Source organism: Osmia lignaria, chromosome 5, assembly GCF_051020975.1.
Source record: "Osmia lignaria lignaria isolate PbOS001 chromosome 5, iyOsmLign1, whole genome shotgun sequence".
Lineage (NCBI taxonomy): Eukaryota > Metazoa > Arthropoda > Insecta > Hymenoptera > Megachilidae > Osmia > Osmia lignaria.
Window position 1 is genome coordinate 7748576 of NC_135036.1, and position 21746 is coordinate 7770321.

Sequence of the window (21746 nt, forward strand, 5' to 3'; positions counted from 1 at the left end):
CGGAGAACCGAGCCGAGTATTTTCATTCCCCTTCGGAACGGGAAGTATCGTCTTAAATACGTTCGCCGGCATTACGACAACAGAGTTAACTGAGAACGTTTCACTGCTTTTACATTCGACAACTTTGCCGGGGAACTTCTCGCCGACTCCTTGAACGTGTTTTTCCAGATTCGATTGCACCGAGAAGTGTATCGGCACGGGGAACAACGAAATGAAACTTTCGAATAATCTTTAAGGATATCAATGACTTTCCCGATTATATTATTAAATTAACGCTTGTAGCGTTTTCGATGTACACTCGTGATCAAAGCAGACTCCTTGGAAGATCTGGAGAAGGGATAGCGAGCATCCCCATTTTCCCTGAGGGAGACTACTGATTTGATCGCGAGTGCACTCTTTATACTCAACCCAGTTTTTGATACCCAGAAATTCAACGTTTCACAATACGCATCGCGTAACACAGAGCATCGTGAAGAAGAAACGGGCTCCGCGTTCAAGTCGACTGCACGCAGAAATTCAGCGGCTTCGAATGGTTATTTACCCGACGCATTACCGGTACCAAGCCAGCCGGATCGAGGGTGACGTTAAAAAGAATATACGAATACGAGTAGAAAAAAATATATATACATCGTTCGAATGGATCGAGCGTACGCGAAACCGATGCTCGGAACAGAGAGTCTCAAAAACAAATACAAACATACAGAGCGGACCGACTATTGTGCCGTTTTTCCTCTTGGTGCGTGAAATCGTTCATAATCATGGGAGCAAGCGAGTAGCGTGCACTAACAAGAATCATCATTCGACAAAGGCCTGCTATATTTTTATAGATACACGAAAAAAATTTCTGCCTGCGCCTCTCTTTTTCACTCTATCCCCGTTCCGACCAGTAGCATCGTTCAACGAAACAATTCCCTCGAAACGAATAAAGGCGAGGCAAGGAACGACGAAAAAACGAGCTGTAAAAAAAAATGGGGGACAGAGAAAACGAGAGGAGAAAAATTCAGACAAGGGCGCGACTGAATGCGCCGGGGGAGGGGGTTGCGAACAGACAACGGGGTTAGTTTCTGCTGGCATGTTGAAAGTCGAGAGGGTACGACGTTGTTCTTACTCTCTCACTCTATTTCTCTTTCTCTTACCAGCTTTTAAGCGTAACGTTTGCGTGTTATAATTACGTATTCGTGCCGTACCGACGGGACTTCATTATCTCACCGATGCCAAACAGCCACCACGGGAGACAAAAGGGAACGAAATAGGGACGCGATTAAAAATTACAGGACCGACACGAAAATCGCGAGCATCGTCGGTCTTGCTATATACGTAGGGAAGGGGGTGGAATTGAAGAAAGATAAGGGAAAGCAGAGTGTACACGGTGGATAATGGTTGTGTACACAAAGACCGTCGTAGAATCGCCGTGAAACGTGAGATAAGAGCTAACTGCCCCTTGAAAGTGATACTATGATAGCCTCTAGAACGTGTCAGCCTCTATTCGATGCTCTTTGTTCCATCCTAGAAAGGCAAATTTCAACCTGGTCCGTCCACTGGATTCGATGGTTAATGAGTATATTGGATATTTATATACGCTTCCCAAAATTAAAGAGAATTATTTTAATTTAGGCAATATAATTTGAGAATTAAAATTGCAAATTTTATGGGTTGAATTACAGAGATGTAATCGATAATTAAAATGAAAATTTGAACTCAGAGCTATGTATTTCTGGATTAAAAATTCTCCTAGCTTGGTTAATTAAAGTGATAGTTTGACTTCTAAAAATGAAACAAGTTTTCTGTAATTAAAAAATTAATTATCAAGGATAATACCCATGATTGTTGGTACAAGTTTAAAAAAATGAAAGAATTATACTAAAAATTGTAATATATTGTACTAAGCATAACAAGTTATCCAATTAGAGTCAAATGAACGAGTAGTTTAATATCCAAAGATTGAAACGAGTTTCGTATCATATTTAAAAGTTCTGAATGAAAAACTTTCAGTTTAATCGATAAAGACAAAAGGAATTTTTAAAATATCAGATAACCCAGTTCGGAAAAGTGGTAAGTTTCGTATTAAAATTATCTTTTAATTGGATATTTGAAATTATATATGATAGTTTCTTTTGAAATGGTCTGTAGCAAATTACCAAATAAACGATGAATTTAATATGATTTCATATTTCGCGCACCGGTAAGAGTATATTCCCGTATATTATCCAATTACACAGTATTTTGATCTCGATACCGAGAAATTATTCAGCAACCAGGCGAAACAATGGTCTGATCAAGATGACTCGTATCGGCACGAGTTGGTCTTTGTTGACGGCAGGCTCGAAACGTGAAATTTATCCGCTGCGTAATGAGGCAAAATTAATCAATCGTCGATATTGGCGAGGCGGTGCACACGGAATCGGTATCCTTTGTGAATTACGGCCTTGTGAATGGATGCGGCAACCTACGAACGCATAGATTACAAATTCTCGAATATTCGATAGCTTCCGGTGAGCTTGCTAGAATAGAACTGACTAATTCAATGCATCCTATTCCAGTTTTTTCACCAGCGAACGATCAATCAGTCGAGCGACGATAATTTAATTTTAATTCACCAATTTCTATGTCTAATATCATACGAAACGTACCGAAAGTATTTTAAGTCAAGTCACGACTGACTGTCATTTGAGAATTACTTTCTAATTATACGCTGAAATACATTCGACATGATCTAATTTGAAAAAACATAACTTTGTGGCAGACTTTGAGACTTTAATTTCGTTTCCTTTGAAAGCTCCTAGCAGAAATTGCAATTTTGAAAAATATCTACTTCAGAGGTAATAAGATTGAAATTTGTAATTTCACGGAGAGCAGAGTTTTCCGCTACTTAATCGTCTACGGTTACCGAATTTTCTTGCTCTTGTTTAAATTAGAATTACAAGCGTGAAATATTGTCGATGATTTCCATCTCGTCAACTGACACTCGATGCGATTTGTTTGTACCACCGTTCGTACACGATTCAATCTCTTCATAGCACGATGCTCGTATCGCGTGTAAAAACGCTGTATTCGTCAATTTGTTAAAAATCCGTGTATACATCGATATTTTCCATCCGGTGACTTTCGTTTTATTTTCCTCCCTCGTTCCCTTTCCCTCTGCAGATTTTCATTCGGTTTCGCGAACCGATATACGTACCGGCAGGTCGCATTTTAAACTAAAGTGTTTAAAATATCATACAGCTCTCTTTTACTGGTAAATCGGTTTACCTGTTTGTCTAAAGATGATCAGGTTTCGAAACGAATCGTTCGCGGTTCGCGAGTATCAATTCGATGATGGCGATTAATACTTTTATCGAGATGAAACCGTTCTGGCGATTGAATGACCGGTTGTAAAATGAAAATCGATAAAAATCGATCATGGAAATTAGAGTTTTCATTGTGAAATATTTGATATTCTGACACCAATGGGAGCTGGAATGGAAATTGGAATAAAAATATGAAATTCTTTAAAACACTCGGTTTCAGTAATAATAACAGAGCACGGTTTTAACAGAATGGAACATCTTCTTCGATGATAATTAATAGGCAGAAGCAAGAGGGAGCCGGACACCCTACGGTCACGATCATCTCGTTACACGAGCTGGCGAGCAACGGGCACAGTCATTCCTTCATTGTCGTGATTACCACTGTCCTCCCATATTGTCATTCCACGGGCCATGGCGTTACAATCATGCACTCTCCGCGTGTCCGTTAGCACGGAATGCGCCGGGACGCGAGGCCAGTAATTTTAAGCAGACCAACGGATATAATGGATATCCTTTCGGGGGCGTCCACTCTTTTCTTTCCGGCTGAGGGTCGTTCCCTGTGTTTATTTATTCCTTTATTTACTCGCTCGGCTTGGCTCGTTGTACCGCCGCTGTACCTCATCGTAATTATTATTAAGTTTCTTTTATTGTCGTGGGAGTTGATTGTTGTATTTCTTTCTTATTACGAGTAAATATTTTATTAATCCTTAAACAATGCAGCCTGAATAAATAAAACTTGAAAAAGAATTTCATGCATCGGAAGGAATTAAATTAAAATTTAGGCTCTCTCCATGGTCCGCCGTCAGAGAGTTGAATAATTGAGAATATTAGGGATTTCTTATGGGTTTCAGTTGTCCCGTACGAAACCAGGTCAAAGATTATAACAGATAGGCTTTTCCACTTTATCAAATTAATAAATAGAACTAGGGGACAGTTCCCAAAAAGGAGAAATCATCAAAGCACCGAACGCCCTAATAGGATTAATAGGGATAGGGGCTAGAACATCATCTGAGTCACCCTTCCCTATATTTTAATCGATATGCTGGTCAACTACAGACTGTATCCAGAGATCAGTGACCCTTGGCACGAGTATGAATATTCCTCAATTTTTATATTAATTATCTCCCTCAATTAAATTTTCGTGAAAAGAAAATTTTTTGATTTTTATTTCCGTTCCAGTATCGGATTGAAAAGATCTTGTTCATGGTACAGAGGTTATGAAAATATGGTACTAAAATATTTATTCAAGAGAAGAAAAATTTATATTTAAAATTCTCAACGTAACGTTCGAATATTAAACAAAATTAATTGCAATAGCAGAGAAAATCTTGAAGCACAAAATGTAGCCTTAATAAAGCCCAACGTGGCTCACTGCTTCCTCTACGCAGGATTTACATTATCAACTAGTAAAATATTCTGCAAAAATGTAACCACGATTTCAAGCCGTGTTATTTCATTTCATACAAAAATTCGAGCTAATAATTAAAATTCATGCAGCCAAGGTAGCGTGAAACGGCATGGCTATGCGACCAGATATGATACGCGCCTCTGTGAATTAGTAGACTCAAACATTCCTCTAACAAAACGTGCGTTATGCTAAAACGTAACCGTGGCTTACGAACGTTTACCTCTATTTGTTTTACTCCGTTGTTGGGAAAAGAAAAATTCTTTTAACATTGTTTGCTCCACTAATTACGCTGGCATGTTCAAAAAGCTATAGAATCTTTCTTTTTCTTCACACTTCACCATACCGTGTAACAAGGTAATAATTTCTCCAACTTTTAAAGTCCGGTCCGAGCTAGTTACAGCTTTACGTCAAAAGAAATAACGATGACATAAAAGTATCGCAAAATAGTGCTTGTAGTGCATCAAATTAAAGCTTAAAGTTTGTTAAAAATTGCTATGTAAAGGGGCTGTTGATATTCTTAATATAAAATGGCTGCTTCTTTAAAATCGTTAGATGCAAAGTGGTTACTTTATTGTTTGCTTCAATGAAGAATAAAACGTTCTATGTTATAAATATTTATCAGCCATTTGTGTAATCATTTTTATCAGGTTTTAAGCTTTAAATTGATGTAACACAAGTGCTATTTCGCAAAACTTTTATGTCATGAAATTGCATCAGACTTCCAGGCTAATAGGTAACAAGCTAATAAAACACTCGAACACAAGGGTTTCTATCGTAGATTCTATCGGACTAATTAAAAAACCATTAGGTAACTGTATCGAAGAAAGAATTGTTAAATGTCCCTTCACTTAGTTGGCGGGTACGTGCACCTGTACCTTAACGAGATTATTATTCTAATCTCGCAAACACCGGCACACCGAGCGCCGAGCTTCGCGTGAAATATTTTACGTTGCCCGGTTTAATGTCGCTCGCAGGCAACTTAATCACGCGTCCCCATTGTCTTCTTTGAAATGGAATTAGGCTATCGTTGCGAAACAAGCGAATTTCTCTGTGGAACGACGAAAGGGTTAATGGTGGTGTGTACGACCGGGCGCATCGCACATCGGTAGCCGCATTTCCGGAATGCCTGGCTCCTGGAATTCGATTTCTATCGAATTATGCTAATAAAGAGAATAGCACGGAAAGAATTTACATTGCGCCCAACACCGGACCCGCGGAATGGAGGAAACAAAACAGGCGGAGAATAAACAAATTGGATTTATCCGTCGAACAGAAGGCTGCGAAATGGGGGACAGGCGGAAAAAAAGGGAATCCGTATGGACGGAAATGAAGGAAAAATTTCAAAGTTGTTTGGACATGTAGTTCGAAAAATCTGATTTTACGTAGAAATGAACTTCAGGTGATGGAACAGGGACTTGGAAATTTTTTTAGAATTCTAATTGTAATTGGTATCCGGCCTTCTACTTTCTTAATTATACTGCTTCATTTACGATGTAATTACAATTTAATCCAAACAATTTCGACGCACACTTACCAAAACCGCTCTCCCTTTTAGAACAGATGCGTTCCATTTTCACTTTGCTCGGTGTTTCTGTTTGCGTAGGTGTTTAATCTCGTTTGTTTGTCATTTGGTAGTTTCCCTCTGTGGAGATCGTTTCTTGCAGCTTATGAACGTCGCGTTCGCAAAATGTTGCTTGTTCCTGGATTACGAGACTAAACTTGACCAGATAACGCGATACAATTTATACGGGAAAGGAAAAAGTTTCATCGCCGACAAAACGATAATGTAACCGTGGTAATATTACTAACACGATAGGATTTGAATAAAAAGAAAATTAAAACGAATTTCTTGGATAATTTATAAGAATCATTAACTTATAAATTGATGTTCATCAAAATCCTCTCTATTTCCCCTTAAATCGTTTTCATCCGTTAATTAACATGAAGTCTATAATAGGGGCCGGCGCTCGAGGATACCTATAATTCATCAGGAAGTCGACGAAACAGTCACGGTTTGACGATCAAACGATTAACCAGCTCGAAATGAATCGAGAACGCGTAGGCAGTAATCGGTCGATTTCGCGAGCGAGCAGATCGCGAAAGTGGATTAGCAGGGGCGTAACAATGGCACGGTCAAAGCTGTCGCGTCGATTAACCAATTCTATAATTGTGCTAACCGATCGTGTCCACGAGTTTAGCGGAGAAAATAAACGAACCGTTCGTAATTAAAATCACACGCAACGGACGTGTATTAATTACAACGAACCGGGTAATAACGTGAAATTAATTCGTCAGTGGAACGGTCGAATCGTTCCCGGGGGTGTATTGTCGTGACACTCGTTACCATTCCTCCATTATTATCCACGATTTTCGGTCCTTATTCCATGATAAAAATAAAAAAATTCAAAGTCCGGCGAGTACACCCTCCTTCAAATAAAAGGAACGGACAAGTGCCGCGTCGAGTGCGGAGAAATGATTTACAATTTGAAAAATATCGAAGAAGTCACGTTCGTATTCTTAACAATACGAATCGAGAAACGTGGAAGAACTAGCGGGGCGATAATTCCGTTTTCTACCGGCGCAAGGAACGCAATTTTACACGGAGACAATGGTCCACGTTCATTTTTAACGTAATTGTCTTTTCCCATCTCCGAGGCTTCTCTCCCTGTCCACCCACCCACCCCGTTATCCGCGGGCGGATTTAATAATTTCGTAGCCGACCTCGATGTAGCCCGGTGACAAACAATAGGGAGAATCTATTATGCCGGCAGCCGAGGGCCACGCAGTTGTTGCAAAATAACGACAACTGCCCGATACGATTATAACGTAATTACTCGTGCTGCGGCCAAGCGAAACGTTTCAAACCCTTCTTCCAACCCCTGGCTGCCGCGTTAATCCTTTCCAAGTCGAACGTCCCGCGGTGCTTCGTTCCTTGAATCAAGCAATTCTCGAACGGACCAAGGGTGGAGGAAAGATCTTAACGACTTAATGTTTCCTTCGTCTCGATAAAATATGAAAACGTGAAAAGAAAAATGAAATGGAAAAAATTATAATCGTTGGAGATAATCTTGCAACGTTGACATTGTTCGTGAATCCCATTTAGACGAAGGTCCTTAAGGGGCGGCGAGCAAAGGGTTGCTCGTTGGCTGGCGAGCTCGTAAGCAATTATCCGAGCGTGACCAAAGAGAAGCTGATACGAGAGATAGTTAGCACCGACGGCATTCCTTATTCCTCCCGCGAGATCGTTTTCGAATTAATGCATAGCCTGTGGCTGGAATACCGGCGTCCAGCTACGGCTACCTTGCACAAGGGATGAATTACCGTCAGGGGTGGGAGGAAAGGGTGGCCAGAGGACGCTTGACTTTTGAGAACCAATTATCGAAGCTGTTCGCCCGACTCGGTGTCCTCCTCTTTCATTAAATTCGAATTAAGAGGCCCCGTCCCACGATTTTCTTTCGCAGCTTCTTACTTTTCCGCTCCACTTTGCGAAACGGCCTCGCTATTCCGTACCGGCTTCCGGAACATTTCTGGACGAGAAAGTTGCTGAATTTCTACTGCGGGATATGAATTCGAAAAGAGATTGCTTTTTAGAGATAACGAGGCGGGTAAACGTTATCGAAGGTGGAAAAGTTTTTCGGGGCTTGAAATTTAATTAAACCACGCGATATGATATCAAGCTCGATACAATTTTTCATTTACATTAAACCTTTCCTAAGGTATCAGGTTTTAATTAATGCTCGAAACGCTTCTGGAACAACGCGGATAGTAAACTTGCACCGGGGTTTACCGACTGGCTTTCTCAAAACTAAGGGTGTGTACAACGTCCACACGAAGTTGATTTACCCGAACTCTATGGAAATGTTTGTGTAGGGTTGTTCGAAGGTATCGGTGTTTGATTAGTTTATCGGAAAATCATTTTAAAGGGCTTCGATGTTAATCACTGGTAATGGAAATTCTTTCCATTCCCACTAAATATTATATTCAAAGAACGCGAAGGGTTGAAACAACCCCGGTAACATCATCATTCTTTCACGTCAGTTCTTTCAACGGCTAATGTTCTCATTTTCTCCACTGCCCCCTTCAACGTTACATTTTCATTTATAACACACCGCGATACAATAAATTACACCCGGAAGAAAGCAAACCCCTAATCATCCGAATTGTTTCCAACTCGCGGCGCTGTTTCTACCCTGTAGATCATCCGAACAAATCGACGTTGCCCGAAGAACCGATTCCATCGTGATCTCGACGTGCACGCGGGGGTTGTTCGCGTGTTGCCAGTGTAAATATCGTCGGGGTGTTACGTTACACGAGGGGGTGGATCGGTTCTCACGCGATTGAATCGTTTCACCAGCTGGCTAAGTGAGCATGCTAGGGTGCAACAAGGCGTGGAACACTTCCACCTGGATGAATTGAATATTACAGATATATGGGGGGTGGAAATGTTGTACAAATTTGTTTAAATAACGCGGACGATATTTTAACAGCATCAGAAATGTATCGTTTGAAAATTAACAAACGTACGTAACGAAGAGAATTATATCCTCGATGCTCGTACGGAGAACGACCACTTAATAGATTAAACATCGAAACGGATTCATTTTTAATTAATCGATATTACGCATTACGCGCCGGTAATTACAGTTTACGCGAACCGTATTAGCGTCCAGCACAATATCACGGATTAATTGCAGCGAAACATCGATGTTGAAATCATGGCCATTGAAATGAAATAGTTATCCACGATTTAGTGACGCGTGTGGTACTGGCAGTCTGTCAAACTTTATCCGTGGCCAGAGTAAACGAGAGATCGCGTAAATACAGTGTTAAGTGGTGAATAACCGGGCCGATAGAATGTTATAGTGAATCGTGTGCTGGAAATAGATATAAAGGAAGGTTTACACACTAATGCCATATTATCATTAATTTTAGATTTAAAAAAATTACAGGAAAATATAGAATCTTCCCATATTATTAGGTGTATAAATTAATTCGATTATCATTAAATTTAGAGAAACAAAATTACAGAAAAAATATAGAATCTTCCCATATTAATAGATGAATAAATTAATTGGGTGTTTCAAGTATTACATCCTCTGAATCCTCGGACGACAAACCATGGAGAGAGCAAAAATTTTAGTGTAATTTTGTATTTCCTATTATTTCTTAATTTGTTAAAAATAAATCTTGAATAAAAAGGTATATAATAATTTCATTAATATAGCAAGCAAAGAAAAAAGAACGATCTGGTGGTACACGTATTTCATCCGATAACAATAACAAAAAAATCAATTCGATACACAAGGATCCCTCGTTAGCTGCTCGAAAACAACCACCGCAGTTTTCCAACGAGATACATCTTTTTTTTTTCTCAATTCATTGGCTGTAGTTTCATGAAAGATAAAAAAGAAACTTTATTCGATTGATAGAACGACGAAGCACACATCGCGATCGTTTTCCCCTTCACTTTTTTTATTCCATTCCCGTTTCCGTTCTTGGTAATACACTGAAATATTTTTACGATATATAAAGATTGGAGAATATATTATATCAAGAAGAGAAATAAGATGAAACTAGATTCGAATTTTTGCAAAAGAAAATTCTCAGCATCTCAGTGTTCGTACAATTTCATGCGCGACATCTTAATCGAGTTCTTGACAGTTTGCAGTAATATATCGTGTATTATCCGTATTTCATCGATTTACTTTGCCCTATTTTTCCATCAATTTTGGCGCTCATACGAGGTGACAACGGGTGTGACAGTAAATCAATTTTTTTTCACCCCCGGTCACAGCTGTCACGCTGACAAAACGTGTAAGAGGAAGACCGTTTGATTTCCTTTGCGCGCAAAAATGCGCGAAAAAATAAATAAAATGAAACGAGTTCAAAGATATTTGGTTGATAATAATTTCACCAAAGGATAATTTAAAATTTCAACAAATGCAATCTTAAATTTCCTTGAAGGAAATTAAGAAAATCCGGAGAAGATAATGAATACAATTTTGCAACAAACAAAATTGTACCATCTACAATTTTATTATAATATTAATCAAACTTTCAATTGCTTTAATTAAGAAGCTACCTTGAACGACAATGTTCTATATAAGAAGATAATTAAAATAATGAATGAAATCACTAATAATAATTCTATTGAAACAATAATGAAATTTTGTAGCAATTTTAGAAAATGAGCTAAAATCACTGAAACACAACTGGAAATTGTATACCATTCCAAATCAATTAGCCTTTAAAATCATTCAACCATCAAAACGAAAATTGACCAGCTGTAAATTTTACATGTACATCCATCAAGTACCGGCAGGCAAAAGCTTATGGGGGTGGAATTGCGCTTATGAGCGTCGAGTTTGGAGCCGCAGAGGAGCTCGAGGCTCGAAGGATTAATAAATCGTTCCAGAGAATTCGAGATTTCGAAATCTGGCACTCGAGAGCCCGTCCCTGTCCGAGCCCTGTTTCAACCACCCACACGACCCCCCTCATACCCAGGCGAACCGGTGAAACTTATGAAATTCAAACGCGCACACTCTGGTGGCGAGCATTATTTTCATACATCACGGTTTGCCCTGCCGTTATAACGTCATATACATAACGCACTATGTAATATGTATTAACTTACGTTAAGGGTACGTACTATTACTCCGCAGCGGTGCTCCTATTATCATTTATAGTGACACAGTCATGCCTCCCCGGGGAGACCGATATAATGTTCAAAGTATATTAACGGGAACACGGTTGTACAGGCGACGTAAAATAGTATATCGGGGGCCATCGATAACACATGCTGATATCCATCGAATATTCATATCACGTCGCATAATTCCAGTAGGGTGGCCGTGGATAATTTCACCCTCGCGAGTGCATCGTTCGCGGGACAGGGAGGAGGAGATAGTTCAAGTTCTTTCTTTTCCACTATAATTTGTCTAACAGGGGTCGAGGAAATTTTCGAATTTTTCATTTTATTTTGTCAAAGTTTTCTGTAAATATTCGAACAGCCATAGTGGCCAGGAAAAAGGATATCAGAAACTAACGCGAGAAGAAAAACGAGATAAATTTAAATGCTACTCTGAGAATATTCAGTAGGATAAATCCTCGGTGCTTTCTTGAAATTTCCCGATCCTCCACTGGGATTTCAAGCTCTCGTGATTTGATGTCTCGTTATTGAAATCTCCTTGCGATATCGTACTACCGTTGATATTTTGTTATTGGCTTTCTACTGGCAGTCTTTTCAGACAGTCTTATATTCCTTCACCATTGTTATCCTTCGCTTCCTCCGACCGATGTATTCACTTCCCTTTCAGTCAGAGAAATTATTACAAATTTCTTTCCCTTTTCCGCCTTGATTTCCTATCTCTTCAGATTTTAATATCAAACATTTCACTTACTCTTTATCTTTTTATCATTCTTCGTGAAATAAATTATTTCAATATTTAAAAAAATATCCAAACAGTTATCCGTTTAGGAAAACTTTTCTAGTCCCGAGGGAAGTTTGACAATCATGTTTATTTCCGGTTCACAAAGTATCGACGGAAATCGTTCGTTTCGCGGCCACCGATGTGCATTCTTCGTTCGAATGCTATTTTCAAACGATATTTTCCAACCACGAAACGTGAGCAACGCGTGTACGTGTGTCGCGCTAGATTTTCCGGCAGCACGCAATTTCCTCTTTGAGCTTTCGCAAGGTTAAAACTAGTTTGAAATGCAATCAAAACGGACGGCAGACAAGGGTGAACTGATTTCCTGCTTCCTTGTTAAATGACTCGCTGTTGGATTCTTCGAGCGACTTCTATGTCTAGCAACATTCCCGCGGAACCGCGACAGAATTTTCCACTTTTCCCGTTCAGGCAGCCTGCCAAAATGTTCATCAAGCTTAACAACCGCGATTTTAATTATAACTTTTAACGTACGAGCCGCTAATTTAACATTAAAACGTCGACACTTGCCCGTCCCATACACCGAATGCAAGGAAAATATTTCAAAATTTTTCACTCTTGATTTTCCTCTATGAACATTTGGAGCTTATCGGAGTAATTTTAATAAACACATGTGAGAATAATAATATGGCAAATTAAAAACTGTCGAAGCAGAAAATGATAAAATTAGGGACCAAGATTTGATGATAATTATCATTTAATTGGAGCTCTCTCCATGGTCCGTCATGAGAATGTTATTTGCCTTTTTGAAAATTTTCAATTTAAAAAAAGAAAAGGCAGAAAGTTAATTTCTATAATTAATATTATACCAATATATTTTTGATATACGATAAATTGGCAGCAAAAAGGGTAACAACCTCTAAACGAATAAGCAAATAAATAATTGTTTCTTAACTGGCGTTCGTTCGTTGGAACCAGTTCCCCGTTGATTAATACCGATTATAAACGATTAGTTTTCATGGCGGTGGCCAGAGTAAAATATTCAGTTGTAGTCGTAGAGGGTAAACTACCAGCGTCGACATTAATTCTAACCAATTGCGGCCGCATATGCGGCCTGTTCATTGGCCACGACATTTCTGCAACGAGATCTACAACTTGAACGGAAGTGCGTGGTCGTGAGCTCCAGTTAGATGATGAAGAATGCCTACAGTGACCCGAGACGGTCACTATACTTCGTGACAATATTCATAAGATCAATTTTTATATAATTCTTCATGCGAATGAAACAAGATTTTATTTAACTTATAATATCTTGATTTTGTAAATTGACCTAAATTGTATTTTTGAAAAATAAAATTTCATTCTTTATTTTTCATATAATTTTATTCCATTCATTTTAATGACATTAATTCCCAAACATTTTTATTTATTAAGATAGATTTATTTTCACGTATCAATTACTTCGACCATTCAAAGTATCGCGCGTCCAATCAATTACTCAATTCCTTATCTGTCACAACAAGATATTTACAGTGACGACACCCGTCCCAAACGAAACAAGCCATTACTGTAGAATGCCTCTTTAAACGTTTATCGCAATTGAGCCTCTTACGCGATTTTCCCCTCCATCCTCCTCGAGAGAAGGCGAAAGTCAACACGTACCCGTTCCAAACTAGCATAATTCTTAATATACAATTCTCACGACACCAGCCGACGTTCTTACACGGTAATAATGGAGACAAAGCGTCGAAAGCTTTCCCAGCTTTCTCGAAACAGTGATAAATTATCGTACACGTCCAACTTTACATTTTATCCGTTCAATGTAGCCAGGATTAATATTATCAATCCAATATCCTCGACCAAACAATCCTAACAAATGAACAGCCATCAACGTACGATCATAAATAAAATTCCCTACATCCTAGAGTAACATTTTTCTCATTGCAAAAAGGAATGCAAATTCTTCAACGAGAAAGAGAGCGCATCCTCTTTCGTTTATCCTAGGAAAGTCGCTTTCAGGAAGGATCTATAGCCGTCAACAGGCGCGTCAAGCGTTTCTTTCCCGTACACGAGGAAGCGTTTCGCGTTCATCTTAACCAGGCTCGTACACAGTAGTGCTGGCATGTGAACAGAGCATTGTAGAAGAAAAGAGAGAAAAAAACTGCTTCGTTGAATGGCACGTTCACGTTCAATTAGCAAGGCCATAAATGAGGCCGTTGCTCGAGCTGCTTAAGAAACGCTCGCGAGCTCGTTAGACGCGATTTAAGCCGCGTACGCGTACAAGACTTCCTTCTCCTCGGCTGTTTCAGAAATGGAATGCATCGAGAAACGCAACGTCGTTAAATACGCGTACGGTACGTGTGTATGTGTGTGACGACGGTTAAACACGAGTTGATGAAACGCCACGACGTCGACGAGCGACTTACGGCGACCAGCCACTTGACATCTCGACCCGCCCACATCTCGTACCACCGTTCCCTACAGGCCTTACCACAAGTGGTCCAGAAATTTCCAGCAATTCCCACTAATCTCCTCGTGTCCCGTGGACACGATCTCCTTAGCATTACGGTTATTAATGGCGCGTGGAACAGACTTCTTCGGGTAGGAGAAATCGCATTTGAACAAACGCGTCACGAAGTGTGATAATAATAATTAATTAAAAAGCGAGACTTCCACCACTGAATTCATGCCTCGATACGTTTTATCTTTCCACTAAATGTCTTCGGTACGTACTTTAAATATCTCGAGATTAACCAACTCGGCTCTGAATCGTAAGGAATCAACGTTCCACGAATATTCTCAGGCGATTAAACCAGAAATTTATCCCGTGGATAATGCGCCGGCGAAGAGAAAGGGTGGAAAAATAAAATGAAAGGGGTATATGTGTAAAAGTCGAGAATCGAATAGCAGTTGCGTGAATGAACGCGGATGGGATATGGTCGAAACAAACGTGGTACACGAGCTGGTGGCGAGAGTTTCCAATAAAGCCTACAACAGCTTCGGCCCGCTCGTCCCCGCGCGAATTTATTGCACGCTTAATTAGCGGACAAATAACACGATTAACGGGGGGCCGGTCGGCACGCGATAGTTTGTCGTAGCCGGCTGCAAAAGCCTCGACTCGTTACACCCAGCGTCCTGGAAACTGTTGCACGCGACAGGAAAAACTGTCGCTGTGTATTTTCCATGGAACATCGACGAGGGGGAGAGAGGGTGAGGGTAGACGAAGGGTGAAAATCGAGGCGACTAATTGGAGAGCGGATTTTCAGCTACGATCGTGACTGTGCCACGACGGATCCTTGTAATTTTCGATCACTGGCAACCGTTGTCTCTCGTGATGTAACTTTTTTTTATTTATTTATTTATTTTCTTTTTTTATTTCGACTCGTGTTACCTCTCTTTCCCTCTTGGACAGCGAGAAATAACGAAAGCTCGAGCTTTTTTTCCCAGCTTAACCGAACGAAATTCGACGAGACGTAACTTTTTATCCGGCCTGGAAAAAATTGAGGGCGGTTTCGCGCGTAACATCGCGATTTATCGTTCGCACGATGTTTCGGGACTTGCCGGATCGACGATCCTTTCTTAGCCAGGGAATTTTATCGGAATTTCGTTCCTCGTGTGTGGAATTCTTGCGGTTTTGTTATCATATTCGCGTAGATAAAACACTGGATTCAGAGAGATTATTAACCTTCGAATAGAGGAGACTGGGTTAACCGTGACCCAAACTCAGAAAATATGTGTAAGAATATTAACCCAAAATTGAGGAGTCTCATATATTGGAAGAATAATTCAGAAAATGAAAATAATATGAAATATAAAATTAAATTAAAATTAGAGGCTCTCTCCATGGTCCACCATCCAAGGGTTAACTCTTTCCAGAAGATATTCAATCATTTTTAATCCACGTGCTTAGCGATAAAAAAAAGTATATTTTATCTGTATAAAAAAGTTAGCATCACTGGATTCTGAAAAATTCTATTTCTCATTTGCAAACAATCGTTCTGTAATTTTACCGAAAGTTACAATAATTGAATGTTAAGTTCCAACCCCTTCGAACGAGCTTGGAATCGATTAATTGTACATAAAGCAAGAATACCGACGAATTCCAGCAAGCAGAGAGCTCTATTCATCCGGCGTATCTCAAAACAAGCCTTTCGTACTTATCCTTCGGGATTTCGTGCAGGGTTGTCCTTAAACAAGGGGGATTTCATTGGAAGGTCTCGTTTTCAGAACACCAGGCAAACACGGCTTTCACCAGCTGCCTATTGTCTGCTGTGACATATTAATTAATCTGCTAATTATTAAACTAATTGCTGGCTTAATTGGCTTGAGAGAAGTCCCGTTCCCTTTCAAACGATGAAAGAATTTATTGTATTATGTATGTACGATTATACGTTTCAAGATACACATTGGCTTTTGTGAATGTTATATTGTTCCTTGAATAAGCTATTGTTTTTTATCAATTCCTCGGAGTGTCTAATTTAAATTACAAAAGAACACAATAAGAAGTGATTTAAAATGTCGAAATTTGTCGAATTATCTTTGCAAACGTATTAAAATTACAAAGTTTCTCAACATTTTCAAGACTTCCAGGAATATCTAATTTCGAAGTGAGCGTTATAGATAAACATATTAAAATTATCAAGTTTTCTAACATTTTGAAGGCTTTGAAGAATATTCCGCATGAAATCTCAGTGCTTGAAAATTAATTTGCTTAAAAAATTTATTAATGGAGAATTCGAAACTAGTACCAGTAGCAAATATTGAAAAATTTTCAAAACTTCTAACAACGATGCAGTTTCGAATAAGTTTCAAAGGGACGCGAAGCTCAACATTTATACAATTGCTTGTAAATTTAAGGTCGCTACAGTCGAATGCATTACGATCATTAAGTTTCTGAAAAGAACTTGTGACTTTGAATAAGAAGCGACTCGAAGTTACTAAACTAATTGAATTGCTTGAAAATTTCCAAGAATCGGTTGCATCCTGTAGCAAGGATATTTCGTTTATTCCGAACGGCAGAACTCGCTACTTGCCTGTCCTTTGATCGACTTAAGGGCTCGTTCCGTTGTTCGCGATTCTGCGTAGCTGCATTGTGTCGCGTACAAAACGGACACGATTGTTCTACAAGTTTACTTCAGCTGTGCACTGAAACGTTCTATGGGGTGCTTGATTTCGACTGTTTTATATCGCGAGACGAATGTTTGTTGAGCGCTACTTCGCTTTCTATAGAGATTTCTTGCTTCAGACTTCGTATAGGATTTTCAGACTGTTCCAAAGAATGTTCCGAAGGGTTGTTGATTGAGTAATTAGAGTGATTATCAGGAGATCGTGAGGGTAGTTCTCTAAGAGTAATAGTTTGATACTTGAACCCCTTCTTCTTTATCCCGAATCTTTGTTCAGATAATTTTGTTACAAATTGAATGTAAAAATCAGATTATAATTAAAGTTTCAAAATTTTCAATCAAAAATGATAAAAAGTGAACTTATTTAGCACCCAATAAAAGTTTCAAAGAAGCAATGAAGTCAAGAAAAATTGAATTTCTAGATTCTAGAAAGAGAAAAATGATAGCGAATAAAAACCCAAAACATGGAATTGTCAACCCAATTTGTATTCTGTTCGCGACCCTTCGGACTGAATCACGAGCCATCCAACATGGAACAGCACGGTCGAATCAAACAATGAAAAAGAAAATAAAGGGCGATAGCAAGAATCGAAAAATAGAAAAATAAAGGTATCGAAATTTCAACTACGCCCTAGATCCATCTTTTTTTCCGGAACAGTTGCATTGTGCTTCGTTGCGTCGCGACGAATTCACGATCCACCTTGCATAATGCAATAACGTCTCGTCGAGCGGCCGGTCGTACGAATGAAACGGAAACAAAGGAATTGGCCGCGAGTATTTTCTGTTTGCTCGAGACAAAAACGAGAAAAGGAGGGGGGAGGGTAGGAGAAGGCCGGCCAAGAGGCACGACACTCGAAAAACTCGCCCCTAAACGGGAACCACCCCTGTAACCAAAGGGGTCTGGCCCCATTGTAGCGCAGTTAACTGGTGCTTACCGCGGCATAAAGCGCTGAAAAGACAACGAATTATTTAAAATGCCTCGTTATTGTTCCCAAATGCCGTCGGTGCACCGGCCTCAAAACGTTTGCCTCTATCGCGTTCGGTAAGATTCGGAGATTACAGAATTTGTTGTCTTTGCTTGGTTTTTCAACATGCAACTTACCATTCAAACAATTAAAACAATTTAAAGAGTAAAATTAAAGCTAGAATTATTGTATTTAATTAAGCACCTTATTGGAATGACATGGGTGATGTATAAAATAAATTACATATTTTTCAGAACATTTTCGAATCTGAATTTACGATAAAATAATTTTCTTACATTTTTCTGAAAAACATCACCCTCAACTAATTATCCGGAAAGCTACACGCCATTTGAAAATGTTCCACGATATTTAAAATAACATTGCACGCGCGCACATTAGCGAGGGGATGTAAAGAGAATTTTTAAAATTCTCATTTGCAGAAAATTCGTTCGTTCGTGTCGTTTTCGTGAGACCCTAATTCAACGTTTCAAGACTTCATACCGTATCGAATATGGTCGACCGGTTTGCTCTCCGATTCGATTCAGCTTTTTCCTAATCGAGCACAACTTCTTCGACTCTGTTTCACGCTTCCGGCTTCATTTCGAGTACACAGTACGCAATCAGTAAAAACCAGCGCCACGAAACTCGGTTATGAATGCAAAGTACATTCTCAAAGTTTCATAACGCTGGATTAAAGTACCTCGAATTTATAATTCCTGGCAGTGCGCGATTTCCCTTAAAGTATACTGTGAAAACAATCGAGCGAACCGGGCTCAAAAAAGTGTTTTTTAATCGAACCACCCCGTTAAAAAGAGCTCTATATTTTCTTTTTATCTTTTGAGACTGATAATCCCAGAATTTCCTGTTTCTGGAATTCTTATTTAAAAGAAGAATGATAAAATTATATGAAATTTTAATTAATGATTCAATGATACTTTAAAAACCAGCAGGTGCATGATTATTGTAACTATGATAAAAAGGTAATTTTATCTACAAAATAGTGTTTTCCTGCATTTTTGATATGCACAATAAATATTTAATCTCGACAGACGTCAATTTCAACCGAGCTTCACCGTCCACACCTGTGTTTAATTATTAACTTTTCTATCACATTTGATAGAAATTCTGATACTCCAAAATTTATAGAACTATGTCTAATTAAAATTTTCGTTATTGGACGAACATTAAATTTGCTTTTATCTCTAATGAATTCATCTAAACCAGCGATTCTCAATTACTAGTACGTGTATCATTAATGATAAGCGAGAGGCAGCTGAATGATACTCGAATAATTATTGCAATACACTAATTTAACGTTGTTTAAATTCCTATGTGTTGAACATAATGCTTCTTGATGGTACTAGAATTCTCGAATTCTGGTTACACTGGTACGAATTTATGAAAAGTTAGAGAACCACTGATCTAAATGAATCACCACCCATGCCATAAATTTTCCTCAGTGCTTAATTACTGAGCCGAGGAGTCAAATAGGAAACCAGTGCCAAAATTTCATCGTTACATCGAGCAGAACAGTTCACTTACCTTTCTCCTCGTTTTAATGTCTCCAACTAGTCATTTCGCACCCTTGACGCAATCGTTCCGTCTCGATAGCCTTCTCCGCCCTCCGATGGAGGTAGTTGCACTTGTTCCAGTCGTCGGTGACGCAATTCAACCCGTCTATTCGGTGGTCGGTTAGCGAGACTACCCCAGCGATAGTGGTGCCAAGTGCATGACAAATTCGTGCGATCTGGAAATCGTTTACGACCACACTCTCTTCGTTCCGCTGAATACAGAGCGGCTGGTTCCCTTTGGATTGCACCGTTCTCCGTCCTTTTTTTTCCATTTCTCTCGCCCCTTTTCGGAAGAAACGATGGCCCGGGGTTATTGTTTTAAGTAGCACGTAGCTGGCTCGCGCTCGGAACCATTTCCAGCAGCTCTAGAATGCGAATTTCTTGGCTCGGATTGCTGATCGTGTTCTGTTGCGGTTCGAATGGCGACGACGGAGGCGCTGGAAAGAACAGTTTTGATTTTATTGAGATTTTCATCGCGGTGCATTCTTTATACAACTACAAAAATTCAAATTATCCTCGAGGTGACAGATGTTTTTTAATTCAAAGAATCGGGTCAAATCGTGAGACAGGAAATACAAAAGAATTATCAACGCTACAACCCTTACGTTAAATGGAATTTATTTACAGAGAGCGAAACGATTGTCAATTATCGAGGAACGAGCGTCCGACTGGCGCGATCGATCGGTTAAACATTTAAGCACTGTTTAAGCACCGAAAAAAAAAAATATTTCTTCGTCGCTAACGAGCGCTGCCTAGCAATTATCGCGGTGTCAACGAGGCAACAAAATTTGTCCAGCTGTCCGGCCGCATAAACGAACCGCGAAAATAAAAAAAAAAATAACTGTTTGCGCTGCATTGGCAGTGGTCAGCCACGAATCGAGTCGAACCGAGGATTTATTTGCCATCGAACGTTCGTGATGAGGAAAAATCGTAATTATCCTCGGATGAAAGAAAAACAAGTCCGAATCGTAGTAAAAGAGTAACTCTGCCCGATCGAGCAGCCAAACGCAGCCGCATTAATCTGTTTATCCCCGGTCGGTCGAGCAACCCTTCACGAATCCCGGGGTAATTAAAAACATCCGATCGATCAAACACTCGTGTAACCATCCGCGTGGAAAAAAAAAGCGATCGAATGTTTCCAACTAAAATGGCAGAGCAACCCGTTTCTCTGTGCTTTTTCTTTCGCGGATCCTCTCACGTCGATTGTTTCGATGCACTTGGGTCGATTTGCCGACTGAATATCCGTGATGATGGTACGCCTGTTTGCATTTCAATAGGATCATTTCAATGTACAGAATTTCAGCTTTCATACTGGAAAAATTTCGTTCCTCGATACTGCCTTCACGTACGATTGATTTCTATGCTTTACCTATGTTTCTGATTCTAAAATTAATATTTTACCCTTTGGTATCGTCAGACGAGATTTATCCTACAAGATTTATTTGTTTCGTACAAGTGGAATGGAAGGGGTTTCATTATTTATAGTGCTGTATCACTTTTCTGAATGCATACAGACGGTAATATCGCTTGTCTGACCATACACGGAGGTATATCACTTCATTGATTGAATAGTGGCATGTACTACTAGTCTGATGGCTTGTAGGATTACATTACCTGTCTGATTGTGTCACTTGAGTGATCAATCACCGGTATTATGCATACGATTGTCCCAACCATGTAACTTAAATAAAATAATATAAATTTTTATATTAAAAAAATCCTTTTTACATAAGAACATGGAACCATACGAAGGTATATGTTTTGGAATAATCTGAACTAGTACGGTAAATTCGGGTTAATTCAGGATTAAGGAACTCCCACGTTACAACAAACTGGAATTAATTCCAGTTATGTCCTTAAGCGGCTAAAGAGGATACATTTTATCATAATATTTCCATCCTGGATGGAATTTCCACGATGAAAACCTCGTATGCTATCTATTATTTTCTTGATCCACTGCATACGGGAAAATACCACATGTCTGACCACGTATTGTGTTATATC

General features: G+C 39.3%; 1 protein-coding gene across 1 annotated transcript in view; it reads left to right on the plus strand.

The window, feature by feature from the left end:
• The window catches only part of LOC117604786 (uncharacterized), a 49455-nt gene that overhangs the window by 24073 nt on the left and 3636 nt on the right, over positions 1–21746 (plus strand). The window lies entirely within an intron of this gene.